The sequence below is a fragment of the Delphinus delphis genome, chromosome 13 (assembly GCF_949987515.2).
Source record: "Delphinus delphis chromosome 13, mDelDel1.2, whole genome shotgun sequence".
Lineage (NCBI taxonomy): Eukaryota > Metazoa > Chordata > Mammalia > Artiodactyla > Delphinidae > Delphinus > Delphinus delphis.
The window spans coordinates 77,154,709-77,176,743 of record NC_082695.1 but is presented as its reverse complement, the minus strand read 5'-3'; positions in this window follow the sequence as shown (position 1 = coordinate 77,176,743).

Genomic DNA, 22,035 nt, shown 5'->3' with positions numbered 1-22,035 from the left:
GGATAGGTGTTAGCTCTTCTCTAAATGTTTGATAGAATTCGCCTGTGAAGCCATCTGGTCCTGGGCTTTGGTTTGTTGGAAGATTTTTAATCACAATTTCAATTTCAGTGCTTTTGATTAGTCTGTTTATTTTTTCTATTTCTTCTTGGTTCAGTCTCAGAAAGTTGTGCTTTTCTAAGAATTTGTCCATTTCTTCCAGGCTGTACATTTTATTGGCATAGAGTTTCTTGTAATAATCCCTCATGATCCTTTGTATTTCTGCAGTGTCAGTTGTTACTTCTCCTTTTTCATTTCTAATTCTATTGATTTGAGTCTTCTCCTTTATTTTCTTGGTGAGTCTGCCTAATGGTTTATCAATTTTGTTCATCTTCTCAAAGAACCAGCTTTTAGTTTTATTGATCTTTGCTATTGTTTCCTTCATTTCTTTTTCATTTATTTCTGATCTGATCTTTATGATTTCTTTCCTTCTGCTAACTTTGGGGGGGGTTTGTTCTTATTTCTCTAATTGCTTTAGGTATAAGGTTAGGTTTTTTTATTTGAGATTTTTCTTGTTTCTTGAGGTAGGGCTGTACTACTATAAACTTCCCTCTTAGAACTGCATTTGATGCATCCCATAGGTTTTTTGTCACGGTGTTTTCATTGTCATTTGTTTCTAGGTATTTTTTAATTTCCTCTTTGATTTCTTCAATAATCTCTTGGTTATTTAGTAGTGTATTGTTTAGTTTCCATGTGTTTGTATTTTTTACAGATTTCTTCCTGTAATTTCTATCTAGTCTCATAGAGTTGTGGTCAGAAAAGATACTTGATACAATTTCAATTTTCTTAAATTTACCAAAGCTTGATTTGTGACCCTTGATATGATCTATCCTGGAGAATGCTCCATGAGCACTTAAGAAGAAAGTGTATTCTGTTGTTTTTGGATGGAATGTCCTATAAATATCAGTTAAGTTCATCTTGTTTAGTGTATCATTTAAAGCTTGTGTTTCTATTTATTTTCCTTTTGGATGATCTGTCTATTGGTGAAAGTGGGGTGTTAAAATCCCCTTCTATTATTGTGTTACTGTTGCTTTCCCCTTTTATGGCAGTTAGCATTTGCCTTATGTATTGAGGTGCTCCTATGCTGGATGCATAAATATTTACAATTGTTATATCTTCTTCTTGGATTGATCCCTTGATCATTATGTAGTGTCCTTCTTTGTCTCTTGTAATAGTCTTTATTTTTTTTTTTTATTTATTTTTTTTTGCAGTACGCAGGCCTCTCAGTGTTGTGGCCTCACCCATTGCAGAGCACAGGCTTCAGACACGCAGGCTCAGCAGCCATGGCTTACGGGCCAAGCCGCTCCACGGCATGTGGGATCCCCCAGACTGGGGCACGAACCCGTGTCCCCTGCGTCGGCAGGCGGACTCTCAACCACTGCGCCACCAGGGAAGCCCAATAGTCTTTATTTTAAAGTCTATTTTTTCTGATATGAGAGTTGCTACTCCAGCTTTCTTTTAATTTTCATTTGCATGGAATATCTTTTTCCATCCCCTCACTTGCAGTCTGTATGTGTCCCTAGGTCTGAAGTGGGTCTCTTGTAGACAGCATATATATGGGTCTTGTTTTTGTATCCATTCAGCCAGTCTATGTCTTTTGGTTGGAGCATTTAATCCATTTACATTTAATTTCCATGTATATGTTCCTATTTCCATTTTCTTAATTGTTTTGGGTTTGTTATGTAGGTCTGTTCCTTCTCTTGTGTTTCCTGCCTAGAGAACTTCCTTTAGCATTTGTTGTAAAGATGGTTTGGTGATGCTGAATTCTCTTAGCTTTTGCTTGTCTGTAAAGGTTTTAATTTCTCCATCGAATCTGACTGAGACCCTTGCTGGGTAGAGTAATCTTGGTTGTAGATATTTCCTTTTCATCACTTTAAATATGTCCTGCCCCACCCTTCTGGCTTGCAGTGTTTCTGCTGAAAGTTCAGCTGTTAATCTTATGGGGATTCCTTTGTATGCTATTTGTTGCTTTTCCCTTAATATTTTTTCTTTGTATTTAATTTTTGATAGTTTGATTAATATGTGTCTTGGTGTGTTTCTCCTTGGATTTATCCTGTTTGAGACTCTGCACTTCCTGGACTTGATTGACTATTTTCTTTCCCATATTAGGGAAGTTTTCAAATATAATCTCTTCAAATATTTTCTCAGACCCTTTCTTTTTCTCTTCTGGGACCGCTATAATTCAAATGTTGGTGTGCTTAATGTAGTCCCAGATGTCTCTGAGACTGTCCTCAGTTCTTTTCATTCTTTTTTCTTTATTCTGCTCTGCTGTAATTATTTCCACTATTTTATCTTCCAGGTCACTTATCTGTTCTTCTGCCTCAGTTATTCTGCTATTGATTCCTTCTAGAGAATTTTTTATTTCATTTATTGTGTTGCTCATCATTGTTTGTTTGCTCTTTGGTTCTTCTAGGTTTTTGCTAAACCTTTCTTGTATTTTCTGCATTCTATTTCCAAGATTTTGGATCATCTTTACTATCATTACTCTGAATTCTTTTTCAGGTAGACTGCCTATTTCCTCTTCATTTGTTTGGTCTGGTGGGTTTTTGCTTTGTTCCTTCATCTGCTGTGTATTTCTCTGTCTTCTCATTTTGCTTAACTTACTGTGTTTAGGATCTGCTTTCCACAGGCCACAGGTTTGTAGTTCCCGTTGTTTTTGGTGTCTGCCCCCATTGGCTAAGGTTGGTTCAGTGGGTTTTGTCGGCTTCCTGGTGGAGGGGACTGGTACCCGTATTCTGGTGGTTGAGGCTGTATCTTGTCTTTCTGGTGTGCAGGACCGTGTCTGGTGGTGTGTTTTGGGGTGTCTGTGGACTTATTATGATTTTAGGCAGCTTCTCTGCTAATGGGTGGGGTTGTGTTCCTGTCTTTCTAGTTGTTTGGCATAAGGTGTCCAGCACTGGAACTTGCTCTTCATCGAGTGGAGCTGGGTCTCAGTGTTGAGATGGAGATCTCTGGGAGAGCTCTTGCAGATTGATATTACGTGGAGCTGGGAGGTCTCTGGTGGACCAATGTCCTGAACTCGGGTCTCCCACCTCAGAGGCTCAGGCCTGACACTGAGCTGGAGCATCAAGAGCTTGTCAGCCACACAGCTCAGAAGAAAAGGGAGAAAAAAAGAAAGAAAGAAAGATAAAAGAAAATAGAATAAAATAAAATAGATAGTTATTAAAATTAAAAAAGTAGTAAAAGAAAGAAGAGAGCACCCAAACCAATAAACAAATCCACCAATGACAACAAGTGCTAAAAACTATAGTTAAAAAAAAAAGGACAGACAGAACCCTAGGACAAATGGTAAAAGCAAACCTATACAGACAAAATCGCACACAGAAGTACACATACACACTCACAAAAAGAGAAAAAAGAAATATATATATTTTTTTTTTAAAAAAGGAAGAGAGCAACCAAGTCAATAAACAAATCTACCAATGATAATAAACTCTAAGTACTAAACTAAGATAAACATAAAACCAGAAACAAATTAGATGCAGAAAGGAAACCCCACATCTACAGCTGCTCCCAAAGTCCACTGCCTCAATTTGGGATGATTCCTTGTGTATTCAGGTATTCCACAGATGCAGGTACATCAAGTTGATTGTGGAGCTTTAATCCGCTGCTCCTGAGGCTGCTGGGAGAGATTTCCCTTTCTCTTCTTTGTTCTCACAGCTCACAGGTGCTCAGCTTTGGATTTGGCCCCGCCTCTGCGTGTAGGTCGCCGGAGGGCGTCTGTTTTTCCGCTCAGAGAGGACGGGGTTAAAGGAGCCGCTGATTCGAGGCTCTGGCTCACTCAGGCCGGAGGGAGGGAGGGGCACGGAGGGAGGGGCACGGAGGGAGGGGCACGGAGGGCGGGGCGGGCCTGCGGCGGCAGAGGCCGGCGTAACGTTGCACCAGCCTGAGGCGCGCCGTGCGTTCTTCCGGGGGAGTTATCCCTGGATCCCGGGACCCTGGCAGTGGCGGGCTGCACAGCCTCCCCGGAAGGGGGGTGTGGAGAGTGACCTGTGCTCGCACACAGGCTTCTTGGCGGCGGCGGCAGCAGCCTTAGCTTCCCATTCCCGTCTCTGGGGTCCGCGCTTTTAGCCGCGGCTCACGCCCGTCTCTGGAGCTCCTTTAAGCAGCGCTCTTAATCCCCTCTCCTCGTGCACCAGGAAACAAAGAGGTAAGAAAAAGTCTCTTGCCTCTTCGGCAGCTCCAGACTTTTCCCCGGACTCCCTCCCGGCTAGCCGTGGTGCACTAACCCCCTGCAGGCTGTGTTCATGCCGCCAACCCCAGGCCTCTCCCTGCGCTCCGACCGAAGCCCGAGACTCAACTCCCAGCCCCGCCCGCCCCGGCGGGTGAGCAGACAAGCCTCTCGGGCTGGTGAGTGCTGGTCGGCCCCGATCCTCTGTGCGGGAATCTCTCCGCTTTGCCCTCCGCACCCCTGTTGTTGTGCTCTCCTCCGCGGCCGCGAAGCTCCCCCCTCCGCCACCCGCAGTCTCCGCCCGTGAAAGGGCTCCTAGTGTGTGGAAACGGCTCCCTCCCACTGGTGCAGGTCCCGTCCCTATCCTTTTGTCTCTGTTTTTTATTTTTTCTTTTGCCCTACCCAGGTACGTGGGGGATTTCTTGCCTTTTGGGAGGTCTGAGGTCTTCTGCCAGCGTCCAGTAGGTGTTCTGTAGGAGTTGTTCCACGTGTAGATGTATTTCTGGTGTATCTGTTGGGAGGAAGGTGATCTCCGCGTCTTACTCTTCAGCCATCTTGAAGGTCGCCCCCAGCCTCTTTCTACCCTCATGGTTTTCTCTGGTGTTTCCTTCCTGCTTAATCGCTAAAGACAATCACACGAAAAATGAATTTCTGTTTCTGAGGGTCCATCTGCTCCCCCCGGTCACCTACACGTGAGAGACGTCTGCTCATGACTGCATCTCAATTTCAAATGAACAGTCAAATAGATTGCTCCGTCAAGGCTGCCTCACAGGGGATAAAAGCCACAACGACAGGGCTCCTCCAGAAGCTCATCTTGCTTCCCTGGCATTGCAGCCACGCTCCTGTGCGTGAGCAGGGTAAGAGGGGCCTGTAGAAGCTGCTTCCCCGGGATGCAGGGCCCTCAGGCAGACAGATGTGCTGTGTGAAGACAAGTTGTCCAAAGCCTCCCTCGCGCCCAGCCGGGGGCATAGCAAACAGCGCTGGGACCGTCCCTGCCAGCCACGGGCCTCCAAGGCTGCTGCCCCAATTACTGATTTTCACTTCACCTTCTTACTCTCCCCCGCTACAGTTAGTTTTATGGTTTTTGGTTTTTCATTTGGGCACATTTGTAAGATGATTTTTCCTGGATCTTCCCTATCACACCGATGTGCTGCAGGAATAGAGAATAAAAAAGGTAAGCTTCTGTCTAATCATGCCTGAGTGATAAAGGCAGAGATTGACAGGGAAGGGCTGGAAAGGGATGAATCTGTTTCTTAGTGGCTCTCACTTTTCTTTACACCATTGTCCAATGTGCCTGGTCTAAACAGCAGAGTAATGGGTGGAAATCATCTCTACAGTACTCTGAACTTTCTATGGGAAACCGCACCTCCTCCATTTCCAATCCATCTTCAATGCTAGGGTGGGCGAGTGACTCCTGTCTGACCCATCGGAGCAGAGGACTCACCATCCATATTGAGGAACATAGGCATGGCTGTGTGATCCAGTCCTGGTCTATCAGCTTCATAAGGCTTTTTCTTACTAATGGAAAAGAATTATGCTCTTGCATCTGCTGACTTTAATTCTGAACATTCATGAGCCCAGAAATGTTGGGGGCCACCACGTGAAATCAGAGAGTAAAGGCTATGCAGTAGAAGGCAGAGCCCAGTAATGGAGAAAAACTGAACTCTGATGAAATCGGTCAAGAGCCTAAGTCTAGCAGTGGTTGATTCTATAAGTTTTCCTTTTTGCCAGTTTCTGAATTCTGTTATTAGTGAGTAAAAGAAAAGCAACTGGTACAATTTCATTCGATCATCTGCATTAATAAAGATTTTGGTAAGGCAGATTCAGTGTGAAGTTACGTGAACTTGCTAGCACAAAACATTGAAATAGAAACCTCATGGGTTATTTCATAACATAATTTGGTTCATAACATAATGTGGTTTCTTTGCCTAGCACCACACAAGAAGAAAAATGTGAGGGATAAAGTTATTTTAGTGATTTAGTTACTGCTATGTCTTGAGCAATACCATAAAGTACCCACCTGTTTACTACTCTGATTAAATTTTTTCTGAACTCCAATTCCCACTTTGTGGCAGTGTCTTCCTTTCTTTCCTAGACAACAAGCACTTACCTGGGTTCCTTCAAATCCAAAGGGTCAGTTTGACAGGTGTCCCTCCAAGGAAAAAGAATTAAAAGCATGCTCAATGCCAGAAGGTCATGTGCTCTTCAGTGATAGCCACTGCCGACCTGGTAGTTTGGGGGCTATAGTGACTGAAGAACTCACTACCATTTCCAGCCTAGAAACAGGTTCTCTAGATACCAGAGGGTGAGAATGGTCCTTCTTCCACAGTGTGATGTTCAACTATTGTCACAGCATGCCAACACGGGCATGACCTTCCAAAGCCAAAGCATTCTAGAGGCTTGATGTACACACAGAGCCATTCCTTGAGGCATGCCCAAACTACCAGGGGGACTGGACTATATAGAGTCTGGCCATGAGCAACATACTGTGTCCAGAGATAACAATACGGGGGTGGGGGGAGGGAGAGAGCAAGCCTTTATTTAACCAGAGCAGGATATATTTTCTATGAAGAGTCAGCTCTCTACTACATTGTAAACTAGTTTCCATCAGAAACTAGAGTCCTCTGCATCTTAGGCGACTTCATGCTTCGTCACAATAGTGCTTCCCTATTTTAGAACAACATTAACATCCAGTCTGTGCCTGAGAGTCCCTAACCCGCTTCCCACCTGGTGGTATCTATGGAAATAACACATCTGACAACCACTCTAAGGTATAAATAGCAATCCAAAAAACATCCCTTTATGCCACCCTAGGCATGCTGTTTACCAGCAAACAGGTATTCAAACTTCCACAGACCACACAGCCCTTCCCCACTGTCAAGGAAGGACTGGCCTCACCATGAATTGCTCTGATTCTGTATGAGAAGCACTTGGACTCAAAGGACCAAGTCCTACCAGCAGTCAACCTTGATGAGAATAAGGCCCTAGAATGAGGGCAATGAGAGCCACCTCCTGTGCACCAGAGACTTCTGAGATCCCAGATGAAATGCTTCTGATATGACATAAATGACTGTAACATTTCACCCAGGATTTCTCATTCCACAGTTTGGAAACCATTTGAGAATGAGAACCTGAAAGCCAGGCAGTAACCAGCCATCAGTGTCAGACCATCATAGACCATGCAATCCTGAAGGACCGCAATGCACTGAAAAGGGTGAGGAGAATGAAAAGAAAACACCGCAGAGCTGGACACAGACACAGGAAATTAAGGAAGGAGGCAGAGAGTTTGCAAGGAAATCTGTTAGAAGGTCTGGCCAGCCTCCACGCGGTGGCTTCAGCTCTCCACAGAAGTGGCAGAATGGCAAGGGTAGACCAACAGGTGACACCTGGGGGGACAGACACCCTCAATCTAGATGACCTCACGCTGAATGTCCCATGTGCCTCAGGACTCTGTGACTAAAAGTGTCCTTGGGACTGTGCCAACCTAAAGAACCGGGATTTGAAGGGGGTGGGGTCAGAGGTGATGTAGTAGCTGGAAAAGGAGAAGAGGTGTGTTTACATAACATCCAAGCGTTGATCCTTGAGCAGTGCTGAGTGAATGACAGAGAAGGCATAAGGGCGTCACAGGCTCCCTCTGTGGCTAATTGAACACATTGATGTGCACCCCCTGGGAAGAAGAAAACACGATGGTCCAAAACGCAGGAAAGAAGCGTGAGACCCGGCCCATCTGTCTCGCCTTGTACTCTGTGAAGGAAAGTAGTAAGTGTTGTATTTGTTTGTTTTGTTTTGAGTGTGGGGTTTTTTGTTTGTTTGTTTTTAGTGAAACTGTCAATTCTGAGAGTAGCTGTGAGGGAAGCAGAATCTGCTGCTCCAGATGGAAATGCTGGAGCCCGCGCCTGGCAGCCGGGCTGGGGGGTGCATAACACGAGGGAAAAGGACTTGGGGATTGGTGGCAGGGGGAGTGGGGAAGAGGCAGGATGGGCAGAGAGGGCAGGCTGGTGCTGGAAAGCGCTAATGCACATAGAAATCTGGGCGGACCTGGGTGTTCTGGCAAAAGCACTGGGTGAGACCCACGTTTAACTTGCAGTCAAAAGGGGACTGAAGCTGGGACCCCCAAGAGGGAGGGAGTCTTGTCCAGTGATGCAGAGCAATCAGCCTAGACTTGAAATTGGAAGCTGGAAGGTTAGCAGGATGGAGAGTGGCCCCAGACTCCTAAGTCTTAGCTGATGAGAGGTAGAAATTAACATGGGAAAAGGATTCTCTGCGTTTTGCAATTGTGTTAGTTTTCTGTTTTTGAACTTTGACGTCATTTTTTAGCACTATTATAAAACCTTATTAATTACACCTGCACTTATTGGGATTCTGCAAACTATTACTTCAGATATGAAAGGTAGACTTACGTATTCAGACCCCCGACCCCTTCAGTGTGCAACTATAAGAGAAGAGAAAATAAAAGCACAATTTTGCAGATATCTATTAAATTCAAAATATTTACAATTTTTCCGTATTTAAATGCATTTTGGTTGCAAATATTGAAATGGAGATAAAAGTTATAGATGAAAAAAGTTAAAATATGAAAGACTAGAAACTTTCCATCCAGACAAAAACTTGCCTGAGTAACCTTTAAAGAATTAAAATGTAATTATTTACGACCAAATTTTCTGAGGTGAGTGGAGAGAAAGACTTCTAGTGTAGATACTGGGGTAAACCACCTTGGTTTGCTTCATAGTAAAATATGTCTAAAACAAAAGCTGAGTGGGTTATAAGCTTCAGTCGCTAAACCTGTTTAATGCTTTATTTAGCAGGATGTAGATGTAATGTTACTACATAACTTTTAATGAAGAAAAAAATCTTTATTCTCAAAATGCCCAGATTTTAGTTATTATGGATTATGCTAAATACACACAAAGGATTTTTCAGCTGTTTCCAAAGCCAAAGGCAAAATATACTGGAATAATTTAAATCCTGTAATAAACAAAGGATATAAGATATAATAACTCTAAAGTAGCAGGGAAAATTAACTCATTTTAAAATCTGTCTTTAGCAGGTGTAATGAAGAAGATAAATTTCAACAATTAGGAACTAATGAAGACTTTGTAAAAATTGCTATTTACAAAGAATAAGTGAGAAAATGCTTGGGAAACATGACATATATTAAGCAGTAGGTTTGAATGACGAATGCCCTGGGCTATTAAGGAAATTAGTCAAGAAACTTAATTGACTTACAATGATTTTTCAAAACTCATAGTTGGTTGAATACTGGCAACATGGTACCCATTATCTGAAAAAGATTAGAAAGAATGAGCTCAGAAATTCTCAGGTGGTAATTTTTCCACTAATCATATTATTAGTAAAACCGTAAGATTAGAATTCAGTGCATAACAAAAAGATCAGGGCACTAGAATCATAATAACCATGAGCATATTTTTAAAATTAACCACACAAAACTAAACAACCTGTATTATTTTCCACTCAATATCACTGAAATGCAGAGGGAAGGAAAATAAAACTTACATTGACTACTGAGTATGTATTTTTTAATAATTTTGGAATGTGAGAAATCTAACATCCGCTTGCCACATTACTTTTAATTGACTTGTTTAGAAAGTGAGCTCTGGAAATTGAAACTTGTCCTTGGCAAGGGAAGACCCATAGTTATCTTCACACAGAAAAAGTCTCTAAGTGAAGGGTCACAGTAGTTGACCAGAGGGCTAATTTTCCATTAGTCTGTACCCTATGCTAATGAAGTCAATACTGAACATTGTGACATTTGGTTAAGTCTGAATAGTGAAAGTTTAGGATTTAAACTTTCATTGCACAGGGAATTTGTGGTTAGCGTTGGTATGGGAAGGAAAAGTGTATCTAAAACCTCAAAGCTGGGGGCGGGGGGGGAAATAGCTTTAAATGGGAAAATTGGAGACAAGTTGTTGAGAGGAAACAAAGTCTTTAATGAAGATAAATGGGTGGATAAAAGCAAGTAATCAGTGGAAGAAGGATGTTCCCCAGCTGGTGGCAGTCCCAATGAATTATTCACTAGAACCATGGCCAGCGCCTGCTGGGAGCTGTCCTCTCCTTGCTCTTGCAGCTACTGGCAAAACAATGGCTGTGTCCGAACTGAACTTCGTGTACTCTGGGCCTAGCCTGGAGGGGAGTCAGACTGCGGCAGGTTTGGGGGAATTCATAGAGTTGAGATAGATAGTGAACTGTGTCCACATTAGACACAGATGGCACGGAGAGGTAAATTCAGTGCCACCTTCCATGATATTAAATCACATTCTTCTAAGGTTGTTTTCTGTTTTAAAACTGATAGTAACTTTCTTCCCACCTTCAAACAATTAAAAGATTTCTCTACAAAAAAAATCTAACATGATGTTAACTTAGTCTCTAATCTTGGACAAATTTCTTAGTTTCATTGTCTTTGTTTTCTGTTTTTCAGCTGTAAAATAGAAATGATTTTTTGTTTTTGCAGTACGCGGGCCTCTCACTGCTGTGGCCTGTCCCGTTGCGGAGCACAGGCTCCGGATGCGCAGGCTCAGCGGCCATAGCTCACGGGCCCAGGCGTCCGCGGCATGTGGGATCTTCCCGGACCGGGGCACGAACCCGCGTACCCTGCATCGGCAGGCGGACTCTCAACCACTGCGCCACCAGGGAAGCCCCTAGAAATGATTTTTTAAAAGACCCTCTTAACAAGGTGAGCATGAAGCTTAATGAAGTGAGATGTCACATGGGAAAACTATTCACAAATTTTCAGGGGTTATATGCATTAGTTATTATTTTTGCCATTCTGGTTAGATTATATTTGTCCTTGGCAGAGGAGCTGACTTCGAGAGAAGAGATAAGAGTTTGCAATAGAATCACTACTGATTAGTTGGGATGGAAATCAGAAGGTCTTCTGCAGTCTGGATTGCGTTTTATATTGTCTCTGCAACTTATTTAGTACATCAGCATATTTTGCAACTTCCCCTCACCACCACCTCAGTCCCCTCAGTAACATCTTTTGCTTGAATAAGCAGTAAAGAACAAGGAGAACTAGGGAAAATTAACTATTATTGTAGCCCTATGACTAATGAAAATTCGTACATGGCACTTTTGGGGAAAATGCGCTTATTAACATGCCTGTCGGGGTAGGTTAATGTTGCTATTTTAACTTTGCTTGGGAAAAACTGACGTCAAATAACTTACCCAAGGTTATCCAGCCATCTGTGGCAGTGAGAATTACGCAAGCAGAGCTCCTCCCAGCAATGGCCCCAAGCTACCTGCTGAAGGAAGTCCAGGGTCCCTGCAGCATCCTCTAGCCACACCCCAGATTCTAAACACAGGATCCATGTCTGTGTCGTGAGGCTCCTTAGCAAGATAAGTAAAAATGTATGTATTGGGTTTCCCTGGTGGCGCAGCGGTTGAGAGTCCGTCTGCCGATGCAGGGGACACGGGTTCGTGCCCCGGTCCGGGAAGATCCCACATGCTGCGGAGCGGCTGGGCCCGTGAGCCATGGCCGCTGAGCCTGCGCGTCCGGAGCCTGTGCTCCGCAACGGGAGGGGCCACAACAGTGAGAGGCCCGCGTACCGGAAAAAAAAAATAAGTATGTATTAACTAGTAAGTCTTTGTACTATTCCCAACACCTTCCACATGCATTCACACATTCAGTTAATCATTCTTTCTGAGGATTTGTGAACCCAGTAAAAACTTCAGGACCCCAAAAAGAAAGTTTTAATGGTGATGTGACAATTGGAGGGATTGCCATGCAAGTTCATTAGCCACCAAATCACACTGTCACTGATTTCTTCATTGACTGGGTAGTGTGGTGTTGCTGTAGCACAAATCTTAACAGAGGACTGTGTTATTAGACCCTGAGGATTCTCTTTACGACATAAAAGGGAGTATTTCATTGCGTAGTTAATGGTTGGCTACTGGAAAACTCTGAGCAGGGGTGAGACTCGATTAGATTTTCCTGACTGGTTTTGGCAACAGTCTGGCAGAATAGAGGACAAACCGGAACTAGGAAATAGCCCTTTTCCGAGAGTGATGACAGGAACTTGAACTAGATCTTTAGCCATGGGTACAGGGAGATGAAGGCAGACTGAGAGACATCATAGGACAAACAGGAAGACAGGAGTGGCTGGAGGTAGGAGGCAAGAAAAGGGAAGCTTAGGATGACTTCTAGGTTTCTGGTTTGGAGACGGAGTGGACGATGGTACTGTTCAGTGAGACTGGAATCACAGGAGGCAAAGTAGCTGGGGGCTGTGTAGGGAGCAGGGGATACAGAATGGGAAATGTCTTTCCTTTGAGAGATGTTGAGTTTGAAATGCCTGCAGGCATCTGGACAATTTCCAAGAAGCAGTTTGCTATACAGTGTTAGACCTCAAGGAGAAATCCATACTAACATAAAGATTTGACAGTCATGGTATAGCGGACACTCATGCACCTTGGCTGGCCTTGATTCATCACTCAGCCAGTGTTTGATCCTGAAAGAAGGTTATAACCGTAGAAATGAAAAACTGGAGATGGTCGTTTACTTTCTCTTTGCCTTTGTTTTTAATGTTGTTGTTCTTTAAGCCATGAAAGTATCTGATGAGCTTAGCTAGTCCTAGGGAAAATATGCAGTCAAATATCAAGGTGTGTCTAATAAATTCTGATAGACTTTTATAAATCCATTATAATAGGGAGTACAACTCAAAAATGTTTCCCTGTCTTTCTTTTGTTTCTCATGGTTTCCCTGAATATTTTTGACATTCATCCTTGGCCTCATGGGAGTCATTAAGATAAAGTGCTTTGTAAGGTGCAAAACATCAAAACAAAAGTAAAGGATTAAAACAGTCATAATGATGAAGATGGTTAGACTTTATACATGTAAAGCACTTAACACAATGTCTTTACACCATAATTATTCGATCAATATTATTTTACTTACCCACTTCAATGGACCCAGATGCTTACAACATCTTCAGCACAAGAAAACTAGAACGGTACTAATAATCAAATCACTGGTTGTAAGAAGTCAATTCTAAATGTTCCAATTTACTTTGTATTGATTGGCCCTTGGCAACATTTTCAGAGTTTCCTTCAGGTCCTGTTATTTCTGTTCAGTGCACCAAGATGATGGATGCAATAACTGAGGCTTTTTATTTTTAATTAGAGAAGATTTATTTGTTCAGAAGTATGTCTACTGAAATAAACCCAAAGTCGACCACTGTTAATTTTCGAAAAGTAAAATTAAAAAGCAAAAATTTTATTTGAATTCTAATATACCTATCCCAATTTATCCCGAAAGGATTTCTTTAAAATGAACAGGTTATTTGCCTAGAATAAATGAAATCATGGTTGAGGCAACTACATACAGACTAGTAGCGACACCAAGTGGTAGCATATTGGAAATGGTTTTAGTCTGTTTTATAAACGACTAAATAAATTTCTTTAAAAGAGAAATTACAACCCGGGAAAATGGTTATTGTGATCAGCATAATCTGTAATCTGCCTCTAAATGTTTTTAAGTATAATTACAACCAGTGCTTCTGTAATAAAAGTTTTATTTCCAGACCAGAGTCAGAGTCAAATAAGAAATTCCGTACGGACAACCATGATTTGTATATAAATGAGCATAAGTAAATTTTGCTTATCTTTTTGGAAAGAAAGAGGAGTCAGGTGTTGTGCAGAGCGACCGTCAGCCTTCTACAGGGGTAGCTGCTGCCCCCTAATGGTGGGAGGTATTGATAGGAAGGTTCAACCAAGGTTCAAATCCGTCTTTTCTGCTTGTTGGGTATATATCTGTAGACCATTATTTTAAATCTCTCATTAGTAAGTTTTTCCCCCATCTCTAACGTGGGGACAGCTACACTCATTGGTATGAGGGGAGGTTAGTTATAGAAGGATTCGGACCTGACAGTGAGTCTGTTATCAGTTTCAGATAGCTGGGTTCCTCTTGTCTCACCTTTACCTGGGAACAATCTGAGAAGTTCTCTGGGTTGCAAGGTATATGTTGGGCAGATCCAGTGGGCAGATATGGGATGGCAAGAAGCAGGGAAGAAGCATCCAATTTGGGGAAGATATGAACCAACATGGAATATAAATCAAACTACCAAGTTCACTACAGCTGAAGTATTATATGCAAGCAAAAAAAACATGGGAAACAATGAGAATAAGGACTTAGTGAGGGGGCAGATCATAACAGGCGTGTCACTTGAACAAGTTTGGATTTTATCATGAAGGCATTGAAAAATGGAGACTGGTATAAATATATTTACTTTTTCAGAAGTATGACCCTAATAACAGATTAAAGATTAGATTCAGGAGGAAGTGGATAAGACTGGAGCAGAAGAACTAGTGAAGGGTTGTCAGGATGGCAGAAGCATGTGGAGTTAAGAAACAGGCAGGGTTTTTAATGAATCAGATCTTAATTAATTGGGGTACCAGAGACGTAGTAATGAAGAATGACACCTAGGTTTCTCTTGTTTTCCTATAGATGATATTCTATAAATGTAGAAGGGAGAGCACAAACAGCTCTCTAATCACTGCTTCTGGTGGTGAAAGTCTTAGGGCTTAGAACGAGGTTCAGAACAGGCCATGGAAAAGAAGGAATTTCAAAGTCAAGGACTCTTGAGTAGAGGTCTAGTGATTCCCATTCTTCTCCTTCCATGTCCATAATTCAGGACTGTCACCAAGATTCGTGTTACTGGATACTTAATCCAAAAATATTTAATCAGCTTATGTAACGTGTGAGGCAATGTTCTGGGTGATGGACAAGCCATACAAACTCTCTGGGTCTTAGACTCCTTAAAATAAGGGTGGCATTTAGATTATTCCTAAAATCCCTCCCTATTCAAATACTGAATCTCTGTGACTTTCCAGTAAACCCCTTCTTATTCACTTATCACCTTTAGCAATAATAAAACTTATTTATCCCTTCCATTCATCACTGTTAATATTTCTCTCTGATGTCTACCTGAAGGTAAGGAGATCATCCTCACTTCAGCCTCCCTTGAAAACAGAAGTCTTAGAGATTCTGAGTTTTCTAGAACAAATCTGATTTCAGATCAGAAAAAATCTAATGTCAAACCAGAACAAACCTGATTTCAACCAGAAAAAAAAAAAAAACTGTTTTCCAACGTGTTGTCTCTGAAAACAGAAGTCTCAGAGATTCTGGGTTTTCTAGAACAAATCTGATTTCAGATCAGAACAAATCTAATTTCAAACCAGAACAAACCTGATTTCAACCAGAAAAAAAAATCTGATTTCCAACCTGTTGTCTCTGAAAACACATTTGCATTGTGCCTTGATTTAGGATTTATGGGGAAACCGGTCTCAGTAGAGACAACTAGAAAGCTTTGTTTAAGTACCTTCTGTAAAGCTTTGTGACCCATTGGATACACAAGGCCTCTCCCAGCTGAAGGACTTTCTGGCCAGCTTCAGTCACCAGCTGTGCTTCTCAGGAAGGATAACCAGGTCAGCTGGCCCCAAACCCAGGACTCCCAGGCCTTACCTGGAAGAGGCTTAGAGGGTCTGTGAGTATAAATAGTCTTACTTCAAAACAGCAGCCCTAAAGCAACGTGAGCCACTGAGCCCTGCGGCAGCTTTTTCCTCCAAATCTTGGTCCTCTAATCGAATGTCTCTCTCTTTATGAGGAAGAGAAGAGATTGCCTGGAGACCTTGGCTAACCCTTAGCAGGCATGCCTAAAGCCCTGTCTCTGACACAGTCAGCAGCCCTGAAGAACCATTAGCAAAAGCCTTCATTCTGATGAGAGAAACTTCAAAGGCCCCAGATGAGGGAAGAAGTGATGCTGGGAAATGTTGAAATGACAAATAGCAATATTGCCGCTGACAGAAGATGAAGATGAAACAAATGTTAGAACAGAAAACATGGTTTTATTTTGCCGGGCTCTCACTGGAAACTATCATCAAAGTCTTTAACTGAAATGAAAAAAGTGTCGATATAACAAGCCCACTAGAGCCAACTCGGATTTCTAACAACAAAAGTCATCTCTGAAATAACAAAAGCTTACAAATTAATGAAAAATCTCAATGCAGAAAGTCAGGCGTATGGCCCCAAACAGCCTTGTGCTGCACATTCGTTAGACAACATTAGGGCTGGAGGCCACTTAGGGATCAGCTGGGTAAACCCCTTCATGTTACAAAAGAGGAGACTCGGAGCACAAAAGAAGCGAAGTACCTTGTTCGAGGTCTTAGAACTAGTTAGTGACTTCTGAATTGTTAGCAACTGCCTTCTCCCTTCAAATCGCTTCTCCCTTCAAATCCAACTTTGCCCAGTTATTGAGGCAGCCCTAATCAGGGCTGAAGTTCAAGTTCAGCAGCTGCTGGGGCCTAGTATTTGTCCTCCTGTCTTAGGTCCATTCTGTGTTACGCTCAGTAAGCCATAGACTTGCTGGGACCCGCCTCCCTACCACCCCACAGCTGCTGAGCCAGAGGTCCGTGTGCAGACCTATGCCCTCTGCAGTCAGGTCTCTCTGACGTATGACATGGACCACAGGGACCATGACTGTAAATTCCGAAAAAATATTGGGCAAAAAGGATGGAGGGCTGGCGAAGGCATGGTGCATCCTGGAAATTGAAGCCCACAGCGTTAAATATTAGGGATAAGGGAAAAGATAGAAAACCCAAAAGATGAAATAAATGATTTTTTTTCAAACGCTGCTTAGTATGAGAGGTCCTGAGGATCAGTCAATAGGTGAGACATTCAAACAATTCAGTCTTTTAGAATCTGCAAAAGATTTGCAGCTGTGTAGCTTAATCTGCCTTTCAGATATACAGACAGCACATTTTTCAAGAATAAGTAAACTTTTAAAAAGTATATATATAGTAAAAGTCATGGAGCCTATAGAGATGAACCTTCAGATCAAAAGGGAAAAAGCAGCATGGAAAATACTCAGAGAACGACAATCTAAGAACAATCTCTTATAGAATCTAAAGATAATGTATGGAATCTGTTTGACACATGCAATAGAAATCAAGTCAATGTGTTGCTTATGAAATGTGATTCTTCTCTCACTATCCAGGAGAGAAGAGTCTGGTATGAAAAGTGAGAGAGTTGGCATAAGGAAGGATTGCTGAAAGGACTCTCAACCCACACTCTCTGCTCAGGTCCTCTGAGTCCCCAGCCACTTCTCTGACCTTTCATTCATCTGACACTCTCTTCTGAGCTCCACACCCAGCTGTGAAGCTACCTTCTTGAAATAATGTACACTTTGCCCTCTGTATCCATGGGTTCCAAATCCATGGATTCAACCAACCACGGATTGAATTCCAGGAATACGGAGGGCAAACTGTAAGCATATGTTGCAAGAATCTCAGTGCTAACCAGTTCAAAGTGGGACCCTTGGTTCCCATCACACCTAAAACTCCCAACCCCTGCTCCCCCTTCAGCTTTTCCCCATTGCAGGAAAAGCACCTCCTTCCATTCCTTTGTTCATCCCAAACCCTTCAGTAACTTAACTTGCCCTCACCACTCCCACACATACCCTGGTACATTCGGTACATTCTGTTTAACAGTGAGACCCGTGGTTCCTTTTTAAAATGTGTCTCTAACGCATTCCCTTTCCTAAGCATATTCCTCTACTACTGTAATGTCATCAGCCCTCATCGCTTGCCAAGACTATTAAAATAATCCTCGTATTGGACGTCTTGTTTCTACTTTTGCTCTATTTTATTTTTCTCCATACAGCAGTCCAATTAATCTTTGGAAACTGCACATTTAAGTGCTTCCTTCTTCAACTTAAAGCCCTTTAATAGGTGCCAACAGCATTAATAGTTAAATGTAAATTTTTTGTGTGACACACGCACCCTTCATGACTGACCTTGCCTCTCTTCAGCCTCCTTTGCACATCCCCGCCCGGCTCACAACTTCCCTCCCACACTCGTACCGTTTCAGTTCTCCTTCAATAAGCATCTTTTAATATCAGGAGTTTGTATGTGCTGTCTCTTCGTCCTGGTACACCTTCCTCATTAACAGCCTGGTTACTCCCACTCAAAATTTAGATCTTAAATGGTACTTCTTCAAAGAGGTCGTTCCTCATTGCCAATCTAAGTAAGTCTCCCAGGTGACTCCCTCATGGCAGCCTTTATTTTGCTTCTTTTCCTAATACTTAGGATAGTTCATCATTGTATTGTTTTGCATCCTTTTGGTTCACCTTTATGAGCTTCTCCACAAGATGTAATGGCACAAGAAGACTGTCCATAAATAGCAATCTTCTGGCATACGGTAAACATGGAACATGTGTTGCCTGCTTTCCCCCTAAATATCCTATTTTGATGACTGTATAGAAGGGGAAAAAAGAAATATACCACTGAAAATAAGAAGGATGAGAGGGAGTTCAGTGGTGGGCACAAGGTTCTGGTTGATTTCTGGAAGTCATAATGTATGTGGCAGGATATCAATGGATGAATCAAAGTGAAGGAACAAGCAGCTTGGCACACGTAAAGGAGAATGCTCGGGTACTGGTGGGCATCAGAATTCCCAGACAGGCTCGGGATTCTGAGTCAGCAGACCCTGAGGGAGAGAGGGCAGAAGGGAGATGGAACTCCAGTGGCTCCAACTGGCTCCATGCCTCCCATCTATCTCCCTGTTGGCAGAGTGATGGGCAATCCAGAATTGCTCCCTAGGGAAAAATAAAACTGAACTTTTTTGGTAAAGAAAATTTAAAAATCTGGCCAGAGAGAGAAGATGCTTTTAATATGGAGACTAGAACCTGAGAGTAGAATTTATCCTACTCTGAAATTTGAAAGTTAAAGAAGGAGGAAAGGGAGTGGAGGCAGGTGGGGAAAGAGGTAGGCACGCCAGGCTTTTCTACCTGCACGCCCTCTGGTACAGAATGCAGGTTACACACCGCTCCATTAAAAGCAGGCTTCTCAGATAAGCATACTTTTTGACAGAGAGGCCTATTGAATAAAGAGCCCTACCTGTACACATAGACAACAGTAGAGGGAACATAGACGAGCTGCCTACATCAGTCCTCAAAATTATTCATTACTGGATAGGAGTCGACAATCAAAATGCACAAGGAACCTTGAAGAACATCTTTGGTTTACTATAGAGGGAACGATACTGACACTCAGAAGAGCTGATCTGGAAGAAACAATTTAGACAAGAACGTGAACAATTCCCATTTGGTATTTTTAGCTAATTTAGCTTATTACACACGCTCACACAGACACAGACACACAGACCAATACGACAGAAAGGAATAAACAAAAGGCAAGAAAATATGTTTCTGAAATTTAAAACATTATTGCCAAAACAATCAATAGAAGGACTTGGAGAAAAAAAATCGGGAAGTAGCTCAGGATTTGAAAATAGAGAAAAGTTGAGCTGTAGATGATCAATTCAGAGGGTCTAACACTTGATGGCCATACATTTTGGACAGTAAGATAAGAAGGGAAGAAATAATCAAATAAATTGTACCACATGTCATCAATTCTAAAATGACCCCCCCCTCTAAAATGCATTATTATTTCATGTATTGCTAAGGAAATAAAAGCTGTGCCAATTGAATTATGATACAATACTTTGTTTCACTTGAATTTTTATTTATAAATATGTAAAGAGTTCCTTTAGGTGTGTTTAGATATATATTGTCTTCTTCATATGTAAAATGCAGTATTTTCAAAATAAATTGCAAAATAACTTAAAACCATATTCAGAATCTGGTTCTTTTAAATGTTTATGGGGCTTAAAACCATAGATGTTCATTTTTTCGTCACAGTATTCTTTATTCTGCCAGCAAGAACTTTGGTATGTGGGCATTACCAAACGTGAGCAAACATAGCCCTATTGTCTGGGATTTTCTTCCAAGCTACTGACACTCTTTCTGCAAGTTTTGATGTTAGCGTATAATCGGGAACCCTATAACACAGGGTCATAGGGTTGTCCTTTCTTAGGTCCTATAAATTATGGATTATGGTCATTGCTTTGCAAGAAAATTGGGAATTTCACTCATTCTTCCAAATCTAGATATTCACTTCTCTCATATCAAATTCCACATCACCGTTTCACTTCAGTAATTTTTGGCATTTACAGTAATTTTTTAAGGCCAGATAATAATATAATCTTTAAAAATTAATGGCAACTATACTCGACACACATAGCATCAACAATAACTTGAAGTGAAAAAAATAAAGACACCTATGACTAAAAACAAACATATATGGACAATGAAAATTACATCAAGACATATCTTACTTTCAGAGGTGTGAAGATGTACAAAAATGGGTCTTATTATGAAGTACAGTATACTGGTGATATTTTTTATCAGATTTCTGTCATTTTTTCTATGTTCATCTGTCCAGTATTGAAAGAGGCATGTTGGAATTTAAATTTTATCTTCATTATGAATCATACCCTTTCTATATCAAAAGACAGCATTTCTCCATTTTAATTCACTTCCTTAAAGTTCACCTTTTCTGCTATTAATAGTTTGACTCCTGCTGTCCCTTTATTTAAATTTCCCAGATAGATCTTTGCTCACTTGCCGTCACTTTGTTTGAGGTATGCTAATTGAAAACCACATTTGACCAAACACCGTTTTTCATTTTCAATCTAAAAGATTTTTATCTTTTAATAAAGAAGTCACTTTTAGTTCCATTATTAAATTTACAATATTTAGTCTTATTTCTCTTAGCTGGTTTTAGTCCTCATTGCATCACATTATACTATGATTTCTCCATTCTTTTGTTAAATTTTTTTTATTGTGAAATGTATCACTGATACAACACAATGGATATACATATATGTATATTTAAAGATTAATAGTAAGTTGAAGAAGCATCTAATATCCACTATCCAACTTAAGAAACAGAGTATCAGGAATAATTTTGAAGCTTCCTGTTGATCTGATTACATTCTTTCCCTGCCCTGGATTTCGTACTATCCTGTATTTTGTGTTAGCAATTCCTTTGCTTTTTCTCTATAGCTTTACTACATAGATGTAGCTCTAAACAATATAATGGCCAGTTTGCTTATTATTTAACTTTGTGCAAATGCAGTTGACACTTGTTATTTTTACTCTGCATTGTTTTACGCTGATAGCTGTGATTAATTCATTTTCCCTAATATATGGTGTTCTGTACAAATTTGTACAACCTCGTACATTGTGTTCTGTATGAAAGGTGCTGACAGTGTGAAGGGTGCCCCAGAGCTGAGTAAGGTGATAGCCCTGATTCCTTTGTATGAATACAACATAATTTATTCATTTTAATAATTCAGCATTTTTTCCTAGGGTTTCTTTTAGCATTTTTTCTTGCTGTGATGAAATAGTATTGCTATGAGCATTATTTTACATGTCTCTTGAACATACAGTTTCTCTAGGGTTTCTAACTAGGAGTGGAATATCTGGTAACAGTGTATACAAATACATGCATTAATAAACTGTCTTTCTCTTGCTAATCTTTTTGTTAGCCTCAGCTGAAAACCTAAGGTGGTGGCTAGAAGTAAAGTTTCCCTTCCCTACAAAAGCATAAGATGGACTGGACCACCATTGCTGACTTTGAAACTGGAAGAAAGCCACCAAAAAAGGCCCCCAGCTGACAGGCAACAAGAAAGCAGGGACCTCATTCCTACCACCACGTGGAGCTCAGTGCTGCCAGTAACCTGAATGTCTCTGGAAATGGATTCTCCCTCAAAACCCCCAAAGGAGGCAGCCCTGCCGACACCCTGACTTTGACACTATAAGACCGGGGTAAGCCACTGACCTACAGAATTGCGAGACGAAGATCCTTTACCCAAGCCACTGGGACGGTGGTTAAGTGTCAGCAGTAAAAACCAACACAGTGGATGAGCTTGGCTTGTGATGGTTCTGTTGATCCAAATGCTTTTAAATAACCTGATC